The following is a 25,177-nucleotide window of genomic DNA, read 5'->3' on the forward strand; positions in this document are numbered from 1 at the left end:
GGACCTTCCTCCGAAGCTGGCAGAGAGAAAGCCTTCCTCTGGAGCTGGCGCCCTGAATTTGGACTCGTAGCCTACTAGACTGTGAGAAAATAAATTTCTCTTTGTTAAAGCCATCCACTTGTGATATTTCTATTATAGCAGCACTGGATAACTAAGACATGTTGTAAATCCTGCCATGATGTTAATAAGGCAGGATTAGATGTAGTTATGTTAATTAGGCAGAACTCAATCTACAAGATTAGGTTGTATCTTAAGCCAATCTCTTTTGAGATATAAAAGAGACAAGGGGACCTCATACCACCAAGAAAGAAGCACCTGGAGCATAGCATGCCTTTTGGACCTGGGGTCCCTGCTTGAGAAGTTCCTCGACTAGGGGAAGATTGATGACAAGGACCATCACTCAGAGCTGAGAAGGGAGAAAGCCTTCCCCTGGAGCTGGTGCCCTGAATTAGGACTTCTAGCCTCCTAGACTGTGAGAGAACAAATTTCTCTTTGTTAAAGCCATCCACTTGTGGTATTTGTTATAGCAGCACTAGATAACTAAGGAGTATGCTTCGTCTTGTTGTAGTTGTATTTAAAGAACTGTAGTTTATAGTTATATATAACTAAGTGATAAGCAAATATTTAGAAGTACAAATAATTTTGATATTTTAGAGTCATACTTATAGAGGTATTTGTTTTTAATCAAACTTTTCAGCCGCCGCTGCTGCCGCCACCGCCATGTCTGTTCCAACTCAAAGCAACCCTATGTATAAAGGAACGAAACACTGCCCAGTCCTACGCCATCCTCACAATTGTTATGCTTAAGCCCATTGTTGCAGCCGCTGTGTCAATCCATCTCACTGAGGGTCTTCTTTTTCGCTGACCCTCTGCTTAATCAAGCAATATGTCCTTCTCCAGAGACTGATCCCTCCTGACAACTTGTCCCAAGTATGTGAGACTAGTCTTGCCATCCTTGCTTATGAGGAACATTCTGGTTGTACTTCTCCCAAGACAGATTTGTTCTTTTGGCAGTCCATGGTATATTCAATATTCTTCTCCAACAGCACAACTTAAAGGCATCATTTTTTCTTCAGTCTTCTTTATTCATCATCCAGCTTTCACATGCATAGAAGGTGATCGAAAACACCATGGTTTAGGTCAGGTGCACCTTGGTCTTCAAGGTGGCGTCTTTGCTTTTCAACACTTTAAAGAGGTCTTTTACAGCAGATTTGCCCAATACAATGTGTCTTTTGATTTCTTGACTGCTGCTTCTATGTGCGTTGATTGTGGACCCAAGTAAAATGAAATCTTTGACAACTTCAATCTTTTCCCCATTTATCATGATGTTGCTTATTGATCCAGTTGTGAGGATTTTTATTTTATTTATGTTCAGGTATAGCCCATACTGAAGGCTGTGATCTTTGATCTTCATCAGTAAGTGCTTCAAGTCCTCTTCACTTTCAGCAAACAAGGTTGTTTCATCTGCATATTACAGGTTGTTAATGAGTCTTCCTCCAATCCTGATGCCCTGTTCTTCATATAGTCCAGCTTCTCAGATTATTTGCTCAGCATACAGATTGAATAAGTATAGTGAAAGGATACAATGCTGCAACACACCTTTCCTGACTTTAAACCACGCAGTATCCCCTTGTTCTGTCCGAATGACTGCCTCTTGATCTATGTAAAGGTTCCTCACGAGTACAATTAAGTGTCTCACAGTACTATTCTAAAAGACAACCACATGATACCATATACTTTTATACATTTCTTAAAATGTCCACCAACAAATGAGACAGTATTTAGAATTAGTACATGAACAAATTGAAAGGACAATTTAATATGTTTACTATAGAACTAAAGTGTTTCTGGGAAGCGAGACATTACTGGCAGCCCCTGGGTTAAGAATGAGATCTGTTTCTAACTGTCTTTATGTCTTTGAGTGGAATTTGTAGGTAAGTTGAACATATGGTCCTTATTTAGCCTTACCCACTACCCACTGCTTTTGAGTCAGTTGTGACTTATAGCAACCCCTTAGGGTTTTTGAGGCTATAGATCTCTACAGAAGCAGACTGCCACATCTTTCTCCTGCAGCGCTACTGGTGGTTTCGAACCGCCTACCTTTCAGTTAGCAGTTGATTGCTTTAACCACTGGGCCACCAAGGCTCTTTCAGCCTGACTTCAGTGCAAGTAAAGGCTCAAAGCCTTTTCAATGATTTAAAAGCTGCATGTGCAGCAAGTGAAGTGAATAATTTGTTGTAAGTAGGGGTTGGTTCAATCGTTTCAAAGCTAGGGCAAATTTACATAACACTCAAGGGCAAGTAAGAGTTGTCTGTAAATCTGTGTTGAGAACCCAGGAACTGCCTGTACTAGGACAAGGGTGGAGATGGTAAAACTGTGAGAGGAGATAGGAAAGAGAGAGGACGACAAGGATGCTATTTTTCACCTGACCGCTAGGTCCTTTGGTGTTGATTTGCTGGAACGTTGATGTGACCCATGGAGAAACATCCCTTTGTATAATTTAGGAGATACAGTTGAAGGAACTACGTTCATTTGTATTACCTGAAAGAGTTTGAGTTAATTTATGAAGCTATTGCTAACAGATTTTGCAGCTTAACTCTTGATAGGTTGATTTAGAGCCAATGATTTAATTCTTCTGCATGGCAAATTAAATAAAGCTAGCACAGGTCTGAGCTGTGATTTCTCAAGCTACTGTATCGTCTTTAGCAGAGACAATCATTTGTTAAGCTAATGGGAAATAATTGCCCAAGTACATTAGAAGAGACATAATTTCTTTCAGAGTTAATACTTTCCTCAGGATTAAATTTTCTTTCGCAAACCTAGCTATCAAGAACTCAGTAGAGGAAAGACCAGAAGGGGAAGCTATATACTAGAAAAAATAGACCTTCCGAATAGAACCAATATGTTATTGATAATGATTTTGGTTAATATAGTCCTATATCATCTTCATATCAGCTTTCTTGAGAAAATTCTTTGGCTTGGGTTATACTTCACATAGAAAACACCACCTTTTTTGGAAAAGTCCCCTGTTTAACCCAACAAATATGATAGCAAAGTAGGCAAGAACTGGAGAAAGAAGATAGGTTATTCAGCTGAAACGATTCTTGAATAGACTGGTATTTGATGTTTGAAAATGCTGCTCACAAACTGGGATCAATGTATACTTAGAATATATCGATCATTTTATTTCCCAAAACCTAATCTATAATGCAAGGAGCCCTGGTGGCACACAGTTAAGTACTAGGTTGCTAATCAAAAGGTTGGAGGTCCAAACCCAGGCAGTGGATCCAGTGGAGAAAGACCTGGCAATTGCTTCTGTAAAGATTACAGCCTAGAAAGCCCTAGGGGCAGTTCTAATCTCATATGGGGTTGCTATGAGTCAGAATCAATTTGACAGCCGTAATGACAACAATCTATAATGCACTTATGGTATCAAACCAGTCCAGAGAAATGTCAGCTTCCTTTCCTTTTTAGTTCAGATCCCAGCTGCCAGTGCAGCTATTTCTTTCTTACCTCCATCACCCAGGGCCAGGTCAGGGAGTACCAGTCCCTTCTCCCTCTCATCTCCATTCACCTGGGGCTGGGTCAGCAGGCACAGGTCCTGTCTCTACTTCTTAGGTTGATAATCTGTTGGAACAACTCACAAACTGCAGGGAAGGGGCTATCTTTAACCTAGAAGGAAAAGAACACAAAAACAAAAGGGAGTCCCAGAAGGGGACTTGGCACAGGGCCTTGATGTTCCCGGGAGCTGCACTCCCCTCTTGAGAGCAGAACATTCACTTTCTCCAATCTGGAAGCTCCAGTGAGCCTCAGTCTTCTAAGGCCTTTCATTGGCCTCACCACATGGCCATGATAGAGTACCTCATGCCTCCTGAGGTTTGGGCAGCATCGGGCCCCCAGGTGGTCCCTCTTGATCTAGTAACCCATCAAAACCCATTGCTACCAAGTCAATTCCAGTGGCCTCAGGTATGGTCCTGCTCTTGGGAACCACTAGGACCAAAGGCTGAATTGTTAACTCTGAAGGCTTTCACATCTCACAGCATTCTTTCCACTATTTCTATACAGATACAAATTATGTTATGGGTACTCAAGAAGAAAGAAAAATAATTCTTTATGTTTCTTAGAAGAACAGTTAAAAATGTCTGTGAATTTCAGTGAAGAAAAAGAAATGAGTGATGTAACTTGGGGTGAGTGGTGAAGGGCTAGAGGGTTCACAGGCTAGACTCTGGGACACATAGAAGGGAAGTCAGACACTCAGGCCAATGTTTCAGTGTTTTCTTGTCAGCAGGAGACCTGAGGTCAGTCTTCAATAAAAAAAAAAAAAAATTTTTTTTTTTTTTTAAAAAGTCTTCAATACTTCCCCTTAATACAGGAAGCTTGCTGTTGCCCACACACGACTTATGCTCTCTTGTATGGCACTTGTGGTTATGGTGTTCGCTATACCTAGCAGAGTTCTGGGCACTCAATTTGTTAAAATGTTGACCAGTTTTTACCACAAAGATGAAAGGCTGCCTCTTTCACAAAGTCTTCCCTAAGAACCCAGCCAGAAGGAGTTGTTTCTTTCTCTGAGCAACTGGTTGTTTACACTTTTAGGTTACTTACTGTAGTTCTCCTTGTGTTGAAGATATTTGGTTGTCCATGTTGGCTGTCCTATTCTGAGAGTTTTCCAGGGTAATTTTATTCTGTATGGGTAAGGAGACAGAGGACAGGTACTTTCCTAGAATGTTTGTGAGACCTAAATTACAGCATCCTTTTTGGAAAGCAATTTTGTACTAGTCATCAAAATTTTTAGCAAATGTCCACTTTGATCCAGTATGTGGAACAGCTGGGGCTTGGAATTCTTAAGTATTATCCTAATTTGGTTTCTACCACCCCATGCTGCCCATATTCTTTGCTCCTGTTTTCTGGGGGTAAGTTTTTCACATTTAACAAATAAAAACATATACAACATTTGGGACATACTTACACTAAAATATTATTTGTTTATATCTAAAATTCAAATTTTATATTATACTGGGCATCATGTATACTACCTGGTAACCTTATCTGGGGAGTGGGAAACAACCTAAGATGTAATGAGCACTTGCTTTTCTTTATTCCACTGTGTCTTCACAGCAACCCCGCAAAGCTGGTGGTTTTGTTATTTCTGTGGATGAAGAAATTGAAGCTTGGAGAGATCACATTCTCAGCGGCAAGGGTGGAGCACAGAAATTAAATTCTGGAGCAAGAACAGATGAATTTAAATGTTTGTGATTTCCTTTGAATATTTCTGAATTCTTTTGAGTGCCTTTTGTTTACATGATTTATCTCATTTCCTTGCCTTGGGGTGGATGGACACAACCATTCCTTAAAGAAAATCCTGAATTTTAAACAGAAACTCCAGATGGAAGCTAAAGCTCCTGTAATAGGACATGGTGGAGTTTGCAAAATGGTGGGGTGAGATGATCAGCAGGAGGTGACTGACAGGTTACCTGGGCAGGCCATGAGGATACCGAGTCAAATCAAATGTTCCCTTCCTCTTTTTCTCCCCTTTCCATTGATTGTTCTTTCCTGATTTCAGTAGGTATTCCCCAACTTCCACCAGCCTGAGCAAATAAAAGCCTAGTTATATTGGTCATAATGGTAAAAATAAATTGTTCTCTCCTCTTTCCTTCAAGGATTTGGGAAGTAATATTGTCCCTTTTTGCTTTTCTTCAGTGAAAACTAAATCTCTTTCTCCTGCTTTTCAGGTGATGAACTTTCTTCCTCTCACTGTGTGCACCGTATTTGCTTCTTGGAACGGCCCACTGCTCAGTCAATCCCCAGGAACTTTTTCACCTAACTCCCTTCTAACCCGTGAATGAAGTGGGTATGTGATTCCTGCCCTTTGGAAACATTAAGGCTAGGCTTATTGAACTCCAAATTTTTCCAGATGCTTCTCTCTCTCTGATCAGTAAGTACCAGTCAGATGATTTATACTGTGAAAAGAACAACTTTCTTGCTAAGAAAGAAGCTCCTTCTAGCCAACAATTATTGCCCTACAGGGCCAGTTTACAGCCCCCACCATGATGCTGCAGAGTTTGAGGGGTCCCTAGGGTATAACTGAATCTGTACACTGAGGTTTGGTTTTCAGAGCCAGTTCTGTTTCCAAAAGCCATTGTTTGGAGCTTGGGCTGAAACTCTGAACTCTCCCTGTTCCTGAGTCTGTGGAGGAGAGTACCTTCTGGTTTTGCTTAATATAAAGGTAAAATTAAACTCTTAAGGACTCATCTTTGCAGAAGGGCATTCACTTCTGCTCTTTGAATATATATCCTCCCTTTCTTAAAGTGAGGTGTCAGTTCCCAAATGTCCATCCTCTAGATGTCTTGCAGGTCATCTTATCTCGACACTTGCTTTTCCTTCTGCAGGAAAGGCACACTCTGATCCCTGAGGTCCCTGTAGGCTCTGTATCCTGGGAGTGGAGAGTTTGGAAGGCAACATTTCTTACCTAAAGACTGTTACAGCATAAAGCTTGGGAAGCAGAATGTTAACCAAATGATTTCAAGTGTACATCTAATCAATTAATTTTTTATCTTCCACAAAACCATTTTCTAATTCTCTTATGAATTGAGTTTTCTAGCTAAATACTCATTTCATGGGCAGGTGATTACTTTCTTCTTTTCTAATAAATTTCTTCCAACTATTTCCTGAAGTTATACCTTTCTTCCATTATTTATATTTGGAATAGGAGAACAGTCAGTTCACCAGCATTTACTAATCACACCCTGGGTGTAACGAGCACTATACTTGATCTGTAGAGTTTGGAAAATGGAAAAGCTACTTGAACTTCCTTAAATGACTTAGGAGTAGTGAGGAGTATAAAATCTCAAACTGAAAATGAAAACAAGCTGAGTGAGTCCTGGGCCTGGAGATGCCTACTATCAGGTTAAAGAAACCAAGCATGCTGCAAATGATCAAGAGAAACCTGCCCAGGTGGAACTAGGGAAGTGGAGGGAAGCATTTGGCACCATTCAGAGTCATAGCATCTTTTGATGTGACTTGGACAGGACTTTGATCAGAATCTACTTAAAAAATTTTTTTTTAAATTGTGTTTTAGGTAGAAGCTTACAGTGAGAATTAGTTTCTTATTCAAAAATTAATACACAAATTGTTTTCTGACATTGATTGCAATCACCACAATGTGTCAGCACTCTCCCCCTTTCCCTTTATACCCTGGGTTCCCCTTGTCCATTCATCCAGTTTTCCTGTCCCATTTTACCTTCTTGTCTTGTTTTAAGGTCTGTGTTGCCCATTTGATTGATTGAACTAAGAAGCACGTTTCTCACATGTGTTATTGTTTTATAGGCCTATCTAATCTTTGGTTGAAAGGTAGACTGTGGGAGTGGCTTCAGTTTTGAGTTAGAAGGGTGTCCAGGGGCCATAGTCTCGGGGATTCCTCTAGTCTCTGTCAGACCAGTAAGTCTGGTCTTTTTTTGTCAACTTGAATTTTCTACGTTTTTCTCCCCATCTGTCCTGAACCCTCTATTGTGATCTCTGTCAGAGCAGTTGGTGGTGGTAGCTGGGCACCATCTAGTTCTTACAGGTGAAACTCAGAGTGGTGGAGGCTGTGATTCATGTGGTCCATTAGTCCTTTGGACTGATATTTTCCTTGTATCTTTGTTTTTTTTTTAATTCTTCTTTGCTCTGAACAGGATGGGACCAATAGATGTATCTTAGACAGCCACTCACAAGCTTTTAAGACCCCAGATGCTACTCACCAAAGTAGGATGTAGAACATTTTCTTTATGAACTATGTTATGCCAATTGACCTAGGTGTCCCCTGAGACCATGGTCCCCAGCCCTCACTTGGTCCCGCAAGGTGTTTGGATGTGTCTAGGAAGCTTCTATGGCTTTTTGCCTTGGTCAAGTTGCACTGAATTCCTCTATATTGTTTGTTGTCTTTATATTCATCAAAGTAAACACTTGTCTATTATCTAGTGATTTCTTCTCCCCAACACCCCCACCCCATAACCATCAAAGATTGTTTTTTTCTGTGTGTAAACCTTTTCTTGAGTTTTGATAACAGTGGTCTCACACAATATTTCTCCATTTGTGACTGACTCATTTCACTCAGCATAATGCCCTCCAGGTTCCACGTTATGAGACGTTTTGTGTATTCTTCATTGTTTTTCATCATTGTATAGTGTTCCATTGTGTGTATGTACCATAGTTTATCCATTCATCTGTTGATGTGTACTTAGCTTGTTTCCATCTTTTTGCTATTGTGAATAAGCTGCAGTGAACATGGGTGTGCATATGGCTATTTGTGTGACAGCTCTTATTTCTCTAGGATGTATTCCTAGTGGTGGGATTCCTGGATTGTATATTTCTATTTCTAACCTTTTAAGAATGTCCTATATCGTTTTCCATAGTGGTTATACCATTTTACATTCTCACCAGCAGCACATAAGAGTTCCAATCTTCCTGCAAACTCTCCAACATTTGTTATTTTCTGTTTTTTTGATTAGTGCCAGTAATGTCAGGGTGAGATGATATCTCATTGTTTTGATTTGCATTTCTCTAATGGCTAATGAGCATGAGCATTTTCTCATGTGCCTGTTAGCTGCCTGAATGTCTTCTTTGATGATGTGTCTGTTTATATCCTTTGCCCATTTTTTAATTGGATTATTTGTCTTTTTGTTGTAGAGGTGTTGGATTTTCCTATATATTTTAGAGATTAGACCCTTGCTGGATATGTCTTAGCCAAAAAATTTTTCCTATTCCATAGGTTCTCTTTTTATTCTTTTGGTGAAGTTTTTTGATGAGCATAAGTGTTTAATTTTTAGGAGCTCCCAGTTACCTAGTTTATTTTCTAGTGTTTGTGCATTGTTAGTTATGGTTTGTATTGAATTTATGCCATGTATTAGGGCCCCTAGCGTCGTGCCTATTTTATCTTCCACAGAATCTACATTTTAACAAGATCCCCAGGTGATTCTTATGTATAATAAATTTTGAGAACATAGCTCTGCGGTCTCAGAATTAGTCCCTAACCAGCAGCAATGGCATCACCTGGAACTTGCTAGAAATGCAAATTCTGAGTAGGTGTTCAAACCAGAACAAACTGGTTCGAAGCCCTGGACTTGGAGAATATTTGAAAACAGTTTTTCAGAATGAAAAAAGTGGGAAATAGAAATAAATTTGCCAATATTAGAGGGAGGGCAAGTGGTGACCAGAATTTGAAATGTTTTCCTGATATTCTATTGGCTCGTCCAATACCTTCCTATTCAAACGTTCAAGGCCCAGGCTTCATGCTTCTTCATGACACTTCCTGACTTTGGATTCGTCTAGATATAGGAGCCTAAATTCAGTCTTTTCTCTTCTGTCTTAGTGGTTAGGATCAGGATTTGAAATTTAAACTGGTTATATAAAGAGATGGTGTCCTAGTTACCTAGTGCTGTTATAACAGAAATACCACAAGTGGATGGCTTTAACAAACAGAAATTTATTCTCTCACAATTTAGAAGGCTAGGGTTCTGAATTCAGGCCACCAGCACCAAGGGACGGCTTTCTCTCCATTTGCTCAGGGACAAGTCCTTGTCTTTTTCAATATCTGTGAGCCCAGCATCCCCTGGAGATCTCTCTGTGTCTTGGCATCAGTCTTCCCCTCGCTCTAGGAGGTCCTTAGCACAGGAAACCTGGGTCCAAAGGATGTGCTCCATTCCCAGCTCTTTTTTGGTGGTATTGAGGTCCCTCGTCTCTGTTGGCTTCTCTGTCCTTTTATCTCTTGTAAGATAAAGTTGTGACTCAAGGAAGGGTGGTGCATCCCACCCCGATCTTCATAAACATAACCCAATCATGCCTCATTAACCTAACTGACAACTCACTCCCAAATGGGACCATAATCACAGGCATAGAGGCTAGGATTTACAACACATAATTATATCAGATCACAAAATGGAGCACAACCACACAATACTGGGAATCATAGCCTAGTCAAGACGACATGAATTTTTTTGGGAAACAATTCAGTCCTTGACAGATGGCCAGAAACTTTTGGTGCAGTAAGTACTTTATTTGACTTTCAAAGCAACTTCTTTGAAACTTATTTTCTCACAACCACCTTTTAATATAGTAAATATTCCATTAAAAAAACCAAAAACCAAACCCACTGCCGTTGAGTCAATTCCGACTCATAGCTACCCTATAGAACAGAGTAGAACTGCCTGACAGAGTTTCCAAGGAGCGCCTGGTGGGTTTCAACTGCTGACCTCTTGGTTAGCAGCTGTAGCACTTAACCACAATGCCACCGGGGTTTCCAAGTGTTCCATTACCCACTCAGGGATTAATTCAAGCAGGGTCAATTGTAGTTACATTGTTTTAGAAGTGTGCTCAATATTTGGTTTATTTTGAGTGATTCTAAAAAATTCTTTTGACTTGAATGAGGTCTACTCTACTACTTGAATGGAAGTGGAAAATGGGATCCTGGAGTGGAAAAAAGGTAGTTGCTGAACATGGAACATATACATAAATTATATAACATGTTATATTACACATGGTTGCAAATTAACTTAAAATATCCAGGGAAGGTGAATTTTGGTGAAGTAATTGTGCATCTGTGATGCTAAAAGCATTATTTAACAAATAGTTATTGAATGTTTATTTTCATGGATGGATATGGATCTCTCTCTCCCTTCCGCCCTCTCCCTCTCTCCCTGCTCCTCTTTCTTTCTTCCTCCTTCCCTCCCTTTCACCCTCCCCCATTCCCCCTCTTTTTTTTTCTTCAAATTAAATCCATCATGTGTCTTTTATGTACTAGTTATTGAAAGAATGTAAATATATAAAGGAAAATGAAATGTGGTTGAGAACTATTAAGTATTTTGTGGGAAAGTATGCTGGGCCTCATCAAAGATGGTTTAGAAACAGTCATGAAAATAATTAAAAAATTTGCCATTTCCTAGTCAATTTATTCTGTGAGTTGTTGAAAAATCAAACCTTACAATGGAAACTCACATGAGATTATAGCACACTGTCTTCTCTCCTTCAAAAGCAATGCTTAAAACTTTATACAGCCTGTAAATGTCACTGCCAATACTTCATCATTCCAACACTCTAAAGAAATATGCTGTCTGAATATCTCTGGTATGTGTAGACATTCTAGAAAGCTCTCATAGCTAAGAACATAGATCGTTTGCAGGATACAGGGAAGCCGATGAATAGCACCATGGCAGTGGAGCAGATTCTACCCAAAACTGTTAATGGGCACAGAAATTACATGGAGAAAAGTTGGTAGGCAGGGCTGGAAGGAAACAGATGGTGTAAGTCTGTATGTGGCAGCCAACTGTTGGCATTTGATTTTCAGGACAGTTGTTCTAATATAGACTTGTCAGATATAAAATAATGCTTTATTTTGCTATTCACATTACATTGTAAATTCTGGTTCACCATGAAATGATTCTTTTTGGCATTAATTTCATAGACTTGGACACTGTTGATTCAGCACCCTTCAGAGAATATTGTGTTTATGGTACATTCTGTTTTTGTACCCTAGTTTCAACAGGAGAAATCTCACTATTAAGTGAGAGCCTCATCCTAGAGATCTTTCCTCTTTTGGTGAAATGTCTGCAGAATCCACCCAGCTGTTCTAACCCCAAAATAAAGATCATACTAACTCCCTTGCTCTTTCTTACTTCCCTTATCCACTTATCACTGTTGTTATTACTATTGTTTGCTGTTGAGTCGATTCCAACTCACAGCAGCCCTATATGACAGAGAAGAAGCGCCCCATAGGGTTTCCTAGCCTGTAATCTTTAAGGAAGCACATCATCAAGTCTTTTTTCCCACTGAGCCACTGGTGGGTTCGAACCGCTGACCTTTCAGTTAGCAGTCGAGCACTTAACCGTTGAGCAACCAGGGCTCCTTCTACTTATCACTAGGACAGCAACCAGGGCTCCTTCTACTTATCGATTGCCCCTGAATTCCCCCAATCCTCACCTGTACACTTCTCTGTCACTATCTCAACTCAGGTTATCCGTATACAGTCATGTGTTGCTTAATGTCCACGGCACCTTCTGTGAACTAGGACTCTATTTCATTTGGATGTTGTGCGAACACTGTATTACAGATCAAGGTCCTTTTAAGCATTTGCTTCCAGGATAAGGGGGTTTCGTCCATATTAAAAATTTGCTGGGGTAAATAACCTCCCTTTACAGTTGGTTTATCTAAGGTTTTAACAAATTCTTCTGCTGCCTTCACATCAGCACTCGCAGACTTACCACTCATTTCACATTGTGCAGCAAAAAACATTGTTTGAAGTGCTTCAACCACCCAAAGCTAGCACTAAACTCGATTTTGTAGCCTGGCCCTGCTTTTTCTTTAAGCATTTTGCACAAGTTTCATGGATTAGTCGTGATCGTCAATGTGCTGAGAGGGATTAGCTTTTGTGTTTGGTCCTCAATCCATGTCATTAGCATTTTCTCCGTATCTGATACAGGTCCCTCTTGCATTTTCATTAGCCTGTAGCTTTCAGTGGAGCTGACTCTTTAATAGCTTGGAGAATTTTTTCTTTGTTTTTGAGGATTGTCAGGATAGTTGAGTGCAACATGCCTAAATCTGCTACATCCTGTTCTTCAATCAGAATTTCCGAACTCTTTCATAACCATATAACCTTATGGGACCGTGAATGTATATGCTGTTGGATATTGCCTGAATGGATAAATGGATGTTTGCAGCACATGACTGCATATGTGGTGTATATCACTGTATGATGTGATGTATATCTGAATCTATCTCTATATAAATGGATATATATACCTGTTACCATCAAGTTGATTCTACCCTATAGGACAGAGTAGAACTGCCCCATAGAGTTTCCAAGGAGTGCCTGGTGGATTTGAACTGCCTACCTTTTGGTTAGCAGCTGTAACTCTTAACAGCTATGCCACCAGGGTTTCCATATATATATGTATATATATAAACAACCTGCGTTATGCAGATGGAGCAACTTTGCTTGCTGAAAGTGAAGAGGACTTGAAGCACTTACTGATGAAGATCAAAGACTACAGCCTTCAGCATGGATTATACTTCAACATAAATAGAACAAAAATCCTCACAACTGGCCCAATAAGCAGCATCGTGATTAACAGAGAAAAGATTGAAGTTGTCAAGGATTTCATTTTACTTGGATCCACAGTCAACACCCATGGAAGCAGCAGTCAAGAAATTAAATGACTCATTACATTGGGCAAATCTGCTGCAAAAGACCTCTTTAAAGTGTTAAAAATCAAAGACGCCACCTTGAAGACTGAGGTGTGCCTGACCCAAGCCATGGAGTTTTCAATCGCCTCATATGTATGCAAGAGCTGGACAATGAATAAGGAAGACCAAAGACAAATTGATGCCTCTGAATTATAGTGTTGGCGAAGAATATTGAACATACCATGGACTGCCAAAAGAGCAAACAGATTTGTTTTAGAAGAAATACAGCCAGCATGCTCCTTAGAAGCAAGGATGGGAGACTACATCTCCCATACTTTGGACATGTTATCAGGAGGGATCAGTCCCTGGAGAAGGACATCATGCTTGGTAAAGTAGAGGGTCATTGAGAAAGAGGAAGGCCCTCAATGAGATGGATTGACACAATGGCTGCAAGCATAACAATGATTGTGAGAACAGTGCAGGATCAGGCAGTGTTTTGTTCTGTTGTACATGGGGTTGCTACGAGTTGGAACCAACTTGATAGCACCTAACAACAACAACAATCTGTATATCTATGTGTGAGTTTCTGTGTACATTTGTTCCAAAACCTGCTTATGTCAGCTATCATTATTTAGATATTATATTTTTAAATTAAGATTACATAAACTAACCTAATGTAAGTTTCAAAAGCAAGGGAGTTATCATTTCTGTGAATATTAATTTGACTGCTTTAGAAAGATGTAATGAAAGAGAATTGCTAAAAAATACTTCTTTGGAATTAGCTTTAGGCAAAAGGTTGGGGGGAATATGTACTCACATAGCTTCAAATATACTTTTAAATTCTAGCCCCATTTATTTTATTTTTTTAAATTTATTTTGTTGTTGAGAATATACACAGCAAAACATGCAACAATTCAACCATTTCTACATGTGCAATTCAGCGACATTGATTACATTCTTCAAGCTGTGCAGCCATTCTCACCCTCCTTTTCTGAATTGTTCTCCCCCATTAACATAAACTCACTGTCCCCAACATTCATATCTTATCTTTCAAGTTACTGTTGTCACTTTGATTCCATATAGGTAGTTCTACAAGAAGCATAATGCTCAAGGCAGACATTTTTTACTAGTTAGGCTAGACTATTGTTTGGTTTTAAGAAGACTTCAGGGGATATTTTTGGTTTAAGGTTTAAAAATTATCTCAGGGCAATAGTTGGAGGGGTTTATCCAGCCTCCATGGTTCCAGAAAATCTGGATTCCAGGAGAATTTGAAATTCTGTTCTGCATTTTACCTCTTTCAATCAGTACTCTTCTATAGAATCTTTGATCAAAACGTTCGGTAACAGTAGCTGGGCACCATCCAGTTCTTCTGGTCTCATTGCAAAGGAGGCAGTTGGTCACGGAGACAATTAGCCACACGTTCCATATTCTTCTCCTATTCCTGACTCTCCTTCTTCCTCTGCTTCTCCAGGTAAATAGAGATCAATTGTTGTGCCTGGGGTGGCTGCTTACAAGCTTTAGGACCCCAGGCATTACGCAGTGAACTAGGAGGTAGAACAGGAGCACTAAAGTGACTGAAACAGATGCATTGTTAGTGTAAGGATGAGCAGAACTCCAACCAATGGATCCCTACCCAGCAGAAGTCCTAGTTTTATATTAGAAGATCAGCAAATGAGCACATTTCAATTCTCTAAATGGAAATAAAATATCCAAGGTAAATATGTACAATTTTTATGATGACTCACTTTGGGTTTTTTGATTATTTGCCCAGTGATTGGTCCTGGTTGCCTTGGATAAGATTACTTCTAATGTATTTCCAATCTACTTCTAAACTGCTGTATTTTCCTCCTAACAAAACAAAAACAAAAATCCAAACACCAAACACCATGCTGCCATTACCTTTAACCACTTTTTACTGGAAAATTTGAGTAGATTTTGGTGTCCCAACAACTACTTTCTAGTACCAAAGAGGAAAATCTCTTTATTATATAGCATAGGGTCCCAAGTACTTTTCTTTGCCCACTGGTAACTATCTTTAGTTACAGGCCCATGATGCTCATGGAAGCTCATGATTTTCATGGAAGCCATTCATAGTACTGTGAGCTGTGTGGCCTGAGTCCCATTGGTATAGAAGAATGCCTTAGCCTTCACTACCAAGCAAGTTAGGAAGGCTGACTGTGGACAGATGTGTAGGGTCTTGAATTAATGCTTTAAAAAGCACAACAAAAATGTTACTCTTTACCATCTCACCAAAGCAGTGATATAACCCTTTGAGTCCCAGCTGGTAGATAATGTAGTTATTATTTACTGGATTGCTTTGTATGGGAGTGTCTTTAAATCCCTGAACAAAAGCCCGAGATAATAATAAAACAATAACATAACCTTCAGACAGAGTGATTAGGAATAACTTCAAGTCCTTTAAGATTGTAAATTTAATTCCTTGAGGAAACATGACTTGGTCTCTCTTACACTGTAGCATGGAAATTAGAGGAAAAGAGGTACAGTCAGGGATAAGGTGTATTTATAGGTGTTGTATTTCCAGTGTGTGATACAAAAACAAGGAGGCCTGGAAGTGCAACAGTTAAGCACTTGGCTGCTAACCAAAAGGTTGGCAGTTCAAAGCCACCCAGAAACTCTGTGGGAATTCCTGTAAACATTCCCATAAAGATTCTAAAAACCAATTCAAACCATTGCCATCAAGTCGATTCTGACTCATAGCAACTCTGTAGGACAGAGTAGAACTGCCCCACATGGTTCCAAGGCTGTAATCTTTATGGAAGCAGACTACCGCATCTTTCTCCCTCAGAGCAGCTGGTGGGTTTGAACCACTAACATTTCAATTAGCAGCTGTGCTTAATCACTGTGCCACCAGAGCTCCTTCCTTAAAGATTACAGCTAGGAAACCCTGTGAGGCAGTTCTACTCTGTCACATAGAGTCGTTATGAGTCAAAATCGACTGGACAGCATCTAACGATATTGTCCATACAAAAACAACTTATATATATGCTTTTGAAAGATGTCTCTATTTGCAGAGGAAAAAGTCCAGGATGAAACAAATATACCAAAATATTATAAAGTTTTCTTCCCCCCGTGGGGTAGAAATTTTACATAGACTATGCAAATATAATAGCAATTAGCCATTTGTATATGCTGAGTATTGTGTGACTATATGAAAATAAATAAGAAAAAGAAGTATATCTGAGACAGTTGTCATCAGTAGACATTGTTATACAAATAGCACTTCTAAGCTGATGTAGAAATGGTCAGAAAAACTCCTTTGTGTTCCAGTGGCTGAAAGAAAAATTGCAATACTTTTTTTTTTTGTTGTTGTTCTGAGTGGAGAGAATAAATGAAGGACAGCTAGTATATGGAGCCACAGAACTTTCTGGCTAATATGGAGTCTAGAGAAACAAGAACAACAAAAAAATGAAACTCTTTTTACTTGTCTAATTGTTTAATTAGGGAGAGTAGTTCACAGGTGGATGATGGAGAGTAGGCTTCTGAAAGGCAAAACCCATTGCTGTTGAGTTGATTCTGACTCACAATGACCGTATAGGACAGGGTAGAACTGCCCCATTGGGTTTCCAAGGCTGTAAACTTTATGGAAGCAGACTACCACGTCTTTCTCCAGCAGAGCAGCTGGTAGGTTTGAACCACCAACCTTTTGGTTTGCAGCTGAGCACTTAACCCCTGTGCCACCAGTGTTCCTTCCCTGAAACACAGAGGGTGAGAATAAGAAGCTTCTGGAAGAGCTTTTCATTGTGAACTGGCCTGATGTCCAGCCAGACACCCAGAGTCAAGCTATGCTCAGCCACGTATTCAGAGCCGTTAGAAGTCTATCTGCATTTTACTTCTTTTAGGGCCCCATAACTGGACCTCATGTCCACGCCTTCCATTTCCTGTGTTTGCTTCACTTTAACGCCACTCACCGTGTGTGTGCTCTCTCCTAATAGGCTTCTTTGATGGCTGAGTGTTTTTGATATACCTTTGAAAACCTCACCAGAGCAATACATTGCTTGACCCATTAATAGAGAGCAAATAAATGTTTTTGCATCAGTGAAATTTTTAAGAATGCATGCAGACAGATTAGACCCAAGTTTGGCTAACTGTGCTGATACATAGTGGAATATTAATAATAAATATGTTTATTATTAGTAATACAAATGCCACATCATATATAAATGCTCATGTCTCTAAAATTGTCTTCTAAGATTTAATTTGGCAGTTTTAATAGAAACAGTGTTTTCTAAACATTTCCCAGTTTTTCTTTGTGAGGAGAAACCAACTGAATGCCCTTTATGGCACTGATTCTCCAGTTCTTAGAGAAAGACTGTAGAATCTTGAGTCCCTCAGGAATTGCAGATCAGTGAAAGACTGGGACATAGGCAACAAGTATGTAGCTTTTTTTTTCTTTTTTTTGAGATTTTTCGGGAGAAATGTCAGTGGATACTTAGATGGAAGGACTTTGTCACATCCATAAGTTAGGTCTCCCAAGCTCAGTAAGTAGGAAGTAGGTAGGTGTTTGTAATGGTTAGGATTGTGTGTCAGCTTGGCTGGGCCATGACTCTCAGTGTTCATATGTGATCACCCCCGTGATGGGATCTGCTGTGAGTAGCCAATCAGTTGAAAGGAAGTTTCCTTGGGCATTTGGCCTGCATTTGGATATAAGTGGACATCCTGTCTTTTGTCTGCTCTGGATCCTGCAGCTGCCTCCTGTTTGTCTGACCTCTGATACTTGGGACTTGAGCTAGCAACTTACCTGCTGACCTAGGGTTCGCCAGCCCCTGCAGCTATGTGAATCAGGAGAAGCCTTGCGGTCTTGCCTGCTGATCTTGGGATTCGTGGATCTTCACAGCCCATGAACAAGAGCTCTGTTCTCTGTCCTGTCAATCTTGAGTTTGCCCCTGTGGCTATGTGAATCAAAAGAAACCTCTATCCTGATCCACACTTGGGACATTCCAGCCTTTACAATTGAGTTAGCCATTTCCTTGATATAAATCTCTATATATATTTATATGCTTTACTGGTTTTGCTTCTCTAGAGAACCCAGCCTAAGACAGTGTTCCAGATCGAAATCCCATAGTTTGGGATTCTATAATCTAATAGGCATGGCCACATCAAAGGAAAAATATAAGAGTGGTCAAGCTTATTTGAGTTTTTAAGTTATTAGTCACATATGTAAGATTCTTAGTAATAATAGGTCTCTTCTGAAAACACTTCAGAAAAAACATGAAAAATCAAGAGCCTTATTAAAATCATAGTTCATAGTCATCAAATTCCGTGGACTATTAAATATACTGCAATAAGTTAGAGGAAGGTATAAAAATGCTATACAGCAATTCATAAGCTAAAACCTTAAGAAAAGGAAAAAGAAGAAACAAAAATAAATTCAAATTTCATAAGTCGTTATCCCCCAAAGGTCTTCTGAGTTTATGGTCCAATATATCCTTTTTTTTCCCCTGAAGTTTATGACAAATGTATTCATAGAAATGTATTGTTCTTAGTGAATATTTTGATCCTTAAGTTACAAAATGTTTGTAATAAACCGTTAAGCTCTACAAGGGTGGGTTAGTAGATTTGGGTGAGTGCGCACAGCCTTCTTGTGTGCCTCTTCATGGAAGGAGATGAGTACTCCCCTTCACCAGCATCAGGTCCTTCTCACCACATCCTGGGCACTCCACAGGGGGAGGAGGAAGCCCACAGCTGTCACAAGTGGTGAAATCATTGAAGCAGTGCTGGGAGAATTCTTCCAGTCAGAAGCAACTCCACTGGAAGGTTCAACACAGGGGAAATGGCTATCCTCCAACAGAGCTGTCAATGCCTCTTACATTGGCCTGCATTTGAATATAAGTGGAATACAGTCATTGCCTCTTCCTTCTACCCAGAAAAAGGTCAGAGAGGAAGAAAGTATCCCAGAGAAGGAAAAACCCTACAGGCTTGGTTGTTATCCCCCAAAGGTCTGCTGGAAGAATGGTATAAGTCAAGCTGCTTTCCAGGATCAAAAACCAAACCAATCCACTTGCCATCAAGTCAATTCCAACTCATAGTGACCCCAAGTATGTCAAAGTAGAACTGTGCTCCACAGGGTTTCAATGGCTGATTTTTCAGAAGTAGATCACCAAGTCTTCCCTCTGGGGTACCTCTAGTTGGATTCAAACAATCAACTTTTTAGTTAGCAGCTAGGAGCATTAACTGTTTGTACCACCCAGGGACTCTTCCCAGTGATTAACTGCATAATAATTTTGATAATGGCTTGTTCAATTTTAAACCTGTTACTTAAGAGACAAACATAGCTACGGTATAATACACTCAATCACAATCAACTTTTCTACCACCTCAGAATCCAAATCTTTCTTCCCTCCACTCTGCTAATCAGATATGCATGCATACACAAAATGCAATCTGTTCATAAACCCAGCCCACCAGTCACCAATCATATTGATGGAAGGTCTGTTCTCACTTAATGGAGGGTGAAAATGTCCTATTTATTTCTCTGGAGATAGATGCCAAGACTAAAACCCAATTAAAAAAAATGTATTAATTCAAATAGTAGCCAGCTGTTTGGGGCATCTTAACAGAAGAAATACACTAGCAGAAAACCAATAAGAACCAGCTGGCTCTCAAACAGTCACCGGGAATCTCTGCCCTTACCCACCCTGCCCTATCTAACAAAACTAAAATACCTCTGATGATTCTCTTGAGTAGTTAGCAATTACTTTCTGAAGCCACTTGTACCAAAAGGAGGATGTAGAAATCCTATCAGAATTTGGCATGTTAATTTAATAACCGTGTATAACATATTGTTCTGGTCTCAGAAATCATTGCTGAATAAATCATACAGATGAGGATAACAGGAATTTTTATTGTCTACCATCTTGAAAGATTTTCTTAGTTTTTTCATAACAGACTTCATCTCAAATTTTTAAAATAACTTGAATAACTGATCAGATAACTAAGGAACTAAAAAATAATAATACTGTACCTGAATTAATAAAGGAATCTAGAACAAGTCATGGTTCCCCAGGCAATATCTGCTGTTTATGGCTGGCTATAAATTTAAGAAAACATTGCAAAAGAAATAATGATGCTTCCACTGTGTAAAAATTGGTAAGAGTAGAATAAATTGCCAGCTGCCTATTTTGTTCCAGACATTGTACATTAATGATTTTGATTTTGTTCCAGACATTGTACATTAATGATTTTGATTAATGTATGTTCTCCCTAAAGCCTAAATTCTGGGTGCTGCAGCATTGACCAAATGGCCTCAAAATGGAAAGGTTGTTAGATGAACAAGTAACAAGTTAATAGTCGCTCCAATCTTTATTATTTTTTGAAAGGCCCCTTGAAATGACCTTGAGGCTGGCAGTACATTTTCTGGTAGCATTTTTCCATCTTTTGAGTGTAGACTGATTTTTGGAAGCAGCCAGAAATCATTCAGAGCCAAGTCTAAGGAATAAAGTGAGTGATCAAGCTGGTAAAGCACTTTTTTTGGGCCCAAAATGAGTTGTAACTATATAACAATGAGAATGAATTTCTGTGCAGCTCATAAACTTTCTAAAAGCAATTTCTAAATAGGTATTCCTCAAGTATTCTGAGCCAATGACTGCTCCATGGGTAAAAGTACAATACTCAGCTGAAAGAGAAGAGGCTCAACTCAGATACTTCCAGTCTGGTATGTGTGTTATGTGCATTAATATATATGGATTTAAAAAATATATTTCAGTCATGTTTAATGTAGAGATGATTATTTATAAGTTGCCACAAATAGGTAATCTCAGCTTTTGTACTTTCTTCTTTCATTTCTTCCTTTCTTTCTCCTTTCCTTTCCTCCCTCCTTCTTCCCTCCCTCCCTCCCTTCCTTTTTTTTTTTTTTTCCTTTCTCTTTTTCTTCTTTATTCCTCATATACTTCAGATCAGTCCCTGGAGAAGGGCATCATGCTTGGTAGAGTAGAGGGTCAGTGAAAAAAGGGAGACCCTCAGTGAGATGGATTGACATAGTGGCTGCAACAATGGGCTTAAGTATGATTGTGAGGATGGGGCAGGACCCGGCAGTGTTTTGTTCTGTTGTACATAGGGTTGCTATGAGTCGGAATTGACTCAATGGCACCAACAACTTCAAACCCCCCAAAACTTCCAGTTTTTTAAAAAATTAAAATCCATTTATCTTAGGTTTAAGTAATGCCACTTATTTAGGAGGTAGAATTCTTCTAGTCAACTGTGGCTTTGAAACATTTTAATTCTCCACTCACAGAATAGGTATGGTAGAGATTTATATTCTTATAAAATGACTAATTTTACATGGATCAGCATGTGAGTTTCAATAATTCTGAACAAGGAGATCAGTTGTAGTGAGAAATGTATTTTCTTAATTTTAAAGATTAGAAAGTTGAGGGGTTTGTCTTAAACTACAAAGCCAGCAAGTGACAGAACCAGAATTAGGCTTCAGGTCTTTGGATTTCTTTGCCAGGATTCTTTACATTATACCATATGACATTGATATACATCAATATGAAAGCTGTGTAAAGAGGCTCCAAAGTAATACTTGGAAATTGTAGACTCATTATAGAGTCTGAGGTCCTAGCTCAGGAAATGGGACATTTTACAGAAAGGTCAGGGAAGAGCCGTGGAACTATTAAATGATTGGATATTGGACTTTGTGGAAAAGACTAGAAGACATGATCAGATTAATAGTCTGCCAAACTATGATTATGCTTCTGACAGTGCCTCCAAGGCACATTATGTGTGTGGACATGTTTGTGCTCTGACATTTAGCTCAAAAGGTTATGGTTGTAGCTGAAAAGATTTCTAGCTTCCCTTAGTTGATTTGTGAAATCATCTATGAATTCAACAAGGCTCTTCATAGGATCTACTTTTTTTTTTGGTCTGCAATATCTTTGGGAGAAATGGATTTCACAAGTATATGTGTAAAGTAATATGTTTTTATGCCTCCTAAAAATACCCTTTAAAACTTAATTATGGTATGAAAATATTCTGTCACTGTGTCATAGTAAATTATGATGTACAAACTTAACACACAAATGTTAGGTCAAAATTTACCTGCTACAGTCAGGCAAAAAATAGTTACCCGTAACCCTGCCTATAACTGAGCTTATCTTGCTCAGGAGTCTCAATTTATGTTGAAGATAGACTGGGAGTGTCTATCAGTGGAACTACACATTCCAATTGGGGCAACCCGGTTCTTCTTCCATTCAAGATAGAGTCTCTCAGATTAATTCAGAATTACTTGAATAAATAGGTAATTAAGAGTTTAATTCCCTGACAGGTAAAGTTTTTACCTTTCTTGAGGTTCCTCTCTTTTCCCTCTTCCTTCCCAAGATGGCATCCGTCGACAAGAGAATCCACATGACATTAGGGGGAATGAATGTTATACTCTAGTAGAGCAGTCTCATCCTGCTTGTCTTGGTACAAAGGTCTCTGATGTCACCGTTGAGTTTGCTCTGTCTTGTGCTTCATTCCCAGGGCATGGGCAATATGCAATGACTGCCCCAGGGATTTATCCCAGCCACCACCTCGACTGTCAGCAACTCTGCCCATTCACATAGGTTTGACTGTGACTCTCAGGTGATTGCTGGTTCGGTTGATCTTCCCTGCATCACCTGGCTAGTGTGTCAGCTCATCTTGTTGAGAGAACACTGTCTTTGGGTTGCTGGCATTTCTGTACATCTTGTGAGCACGGTATTGATTGCTCTTTGTTTCCAACTTTGTTTCAAGTGTATTTAGATACTGAGCAGCCTTGGAAGACAGAGATACTGCCTCTCTCTGAGCGAAGAGCTCATATGTTTTCTGCCCATTATGAATGATTTGGCTTCCTTAGGCTGTGTGTAGTTGTCATTTAGTCCTCTTTGTATTGATCTATGGGAACTAGGGCTTGGAGAACCAGCACAAGAAATGCTGATATTCTGGCTACTGCTATAGCTGTGACTCGTAAACTGTCCTTCATCTCTGTCCCCTGAGTCTCGTGTTTTCTACCAAGATTCATGAAATTGTGGCAGTTTAACCTATTAGTTTGCAGTAGGTAAAATCTATGACTCATCTCAGTTCTTAACACACCCCTCATGAGAAGGCCCTTGGCAAGGTCACAGCCAGGACCTTCAATATTCTTCTGAGTCTTCACACGGGAGAAACACTTGGAAAATTCATGATCCCTTCCATACCATCAACTGGTTGTGAGGGACTATTGTCTCAGGTCCCCTCCCTGTGTAAAGACTCTATCGTTTCTATTATACCACGAGTGACTGCCATGTGTGGGCTCAGGGGCACCCCATGGGAGGGTCTTGTCTGACAGATCCAAACAGGAAGAAGAGCTTCTGGCTTCCTCATTGATTTTGACTCTTGATTTATAAAGGGACATTTTATCATTAGAAAATCCATTTTCCTTTCAACAAAGCCTGTTTTTTCAAAATTATAGTCTCTACTTTGTACCTCAGGACACTATGTTATAAGTCAAAAACCGTACATGGACTCGTTTTCTGCCTATTGTTGCTCAATCGATCTCAATTCTCCTGAGGCTGTGTGTCCCTCCAGCTAGATATCAGGAAAAAAGAATCACATTCATATGTTTCAAAATATTATTCCTGGAACACATACACATATTTGCATAAATAGATAGCAAATATACACATACAGGCTTCCTTGTCTTGGTACATTAATTTCAAAATACCATATTGATCTGAAATATGTTGCTGTTGTGTGCTGTTGAGTCGATTCTGACTAACATTAAAAAAACCAAACCCGCTGCTGTGGAGTCAATTCCAACTCATAGCGACCCTATTGGACAAAGTAGAACTGCCCCATAGGGTTTCCAAGGAGCACCTGGTGGATTTGAACTGCTGACCTTTTGGTTAGCAGCCATAGCTCTTAACCATGACACCACCAGGGTTTCCCTGACTAATACAGAAGGTTCTAAATATCTATGATTTGCTTATAGTGTCCTTTTCAATCCAAGGGTAGGACTATAGATTAATCTGTCACTCATATTGGACTAGCACTAGGCCAGTACGTAACATCTGTGAATTTTGATTTCTCTAAACTGTTCGCTTCACTTAGAAGCTAGGGATTTGCTGGTGTTTTCTAATTTCTCAGAATTTCCCATCATCCTACCTTTCTCATTCTCTAAAAATTTCTCCTGATCTTCTGCTTTCACCCTACCAAAACCAAACCCGTTGCAACTGAGTCGATTCTAACTCATAGTGACCCTGTAGGACAGAGTAGAACTGCCCCGTAGGGTTTCCAAGGAGCGACTGGTAGATTTGAACTGCTGACCTTTTGGTTAGCAGCTGAGCTCTTAACCACTGTGCCACCAGGATCCTGCCTCCCTCTAAAACATATACCTGTCCTGATTTTCAGGATCTTCTCCGTGGTCATCAAATGAGTTAGTTTTTAGTGACTGCTAATGATCAAGACATTAATGGTAGTCCAAGATAATAATGAGGGAAACCCTTAACGAGATGGATTGACACCAAGGCCAAAACAGTGGACTCAAATATAACAGTAATAATGAAGATGGCACGGGTTGAGACAAAGTTTTGTTCTGTTATACATAAGTTTGCTATGAGTTGGAGCTGATTTGACTCAACTAACAGCAGGAAACCCTGGTTGCATAGTGGTTAAGTGCTAACCAAAAGATCAGCAGTTCAAATCCATCAGGTGCTCCTTGGAAACCATATGGGGCAGTTCTACTCTGTCCTATAGGGTCACTATGATTTGGAGTTGACTCGATGGCAACGGGTTTAGTTTGGTTTTAACAAGATAATGTATTTATATCTTAAAAAGGAACCTTTAGCAAACACTACCTTACTCTAAGTAACTTAACTGTTGCTACAGGTGGCAATTTCAGGCACCTGTAAGTGGGGAACACAAAGGCTTTCGGTTTCGTACCATTTACATCATTCACACCATTAGAGTCCTGCTTTGCCTGTTCATAGCTGCAACCCTAGACTTCTGTTGGGTCAGTATGTTCACATTAAAAAATGAAATTATAAACAGGGTTTTTCTAGTCAGGCCT

General features: G+C 39.6%; 1 long non-coding RNA gene across 1 annotated transcript in view; it reads left to right on the plus strand.

Moving 5' to 3' along the window:
* Positions 1-5,788: 5,788 nt before the first annotated feature.
* Positions 5,789-25,177, plus strand: part of LOC126085977 (uncharacterized) — a 31,435-nt gene continuing 12,046 nt past the window's right edge. Inside the window, exons 1-2 of the long non-coding RNA XR_007519375.1 lie at positions 5,789-5,848; positions 20,728-20,824. This is a non-coding gene — a long non-coding RNA (uncharacterized LOC126085977). The remainder of the gene's footprint in view (positions 5,849-20,727; positions 20,825-25,177) is intronic.

This window comes from Elephas maximus, chromosome 11 (assembly GCF_024166365.1).
Source record: "Elephas maximus indicus isolate mEleMax1 chromosome 11, mEleMax1 primary haplotype, whole genome shotgun sequence".
Lineage (NCBI taxonomy): Eukaryota > Metazoa > Chordata > Mammalia > Proboscidea > Elephantidae > Elephas > Elephas maximus.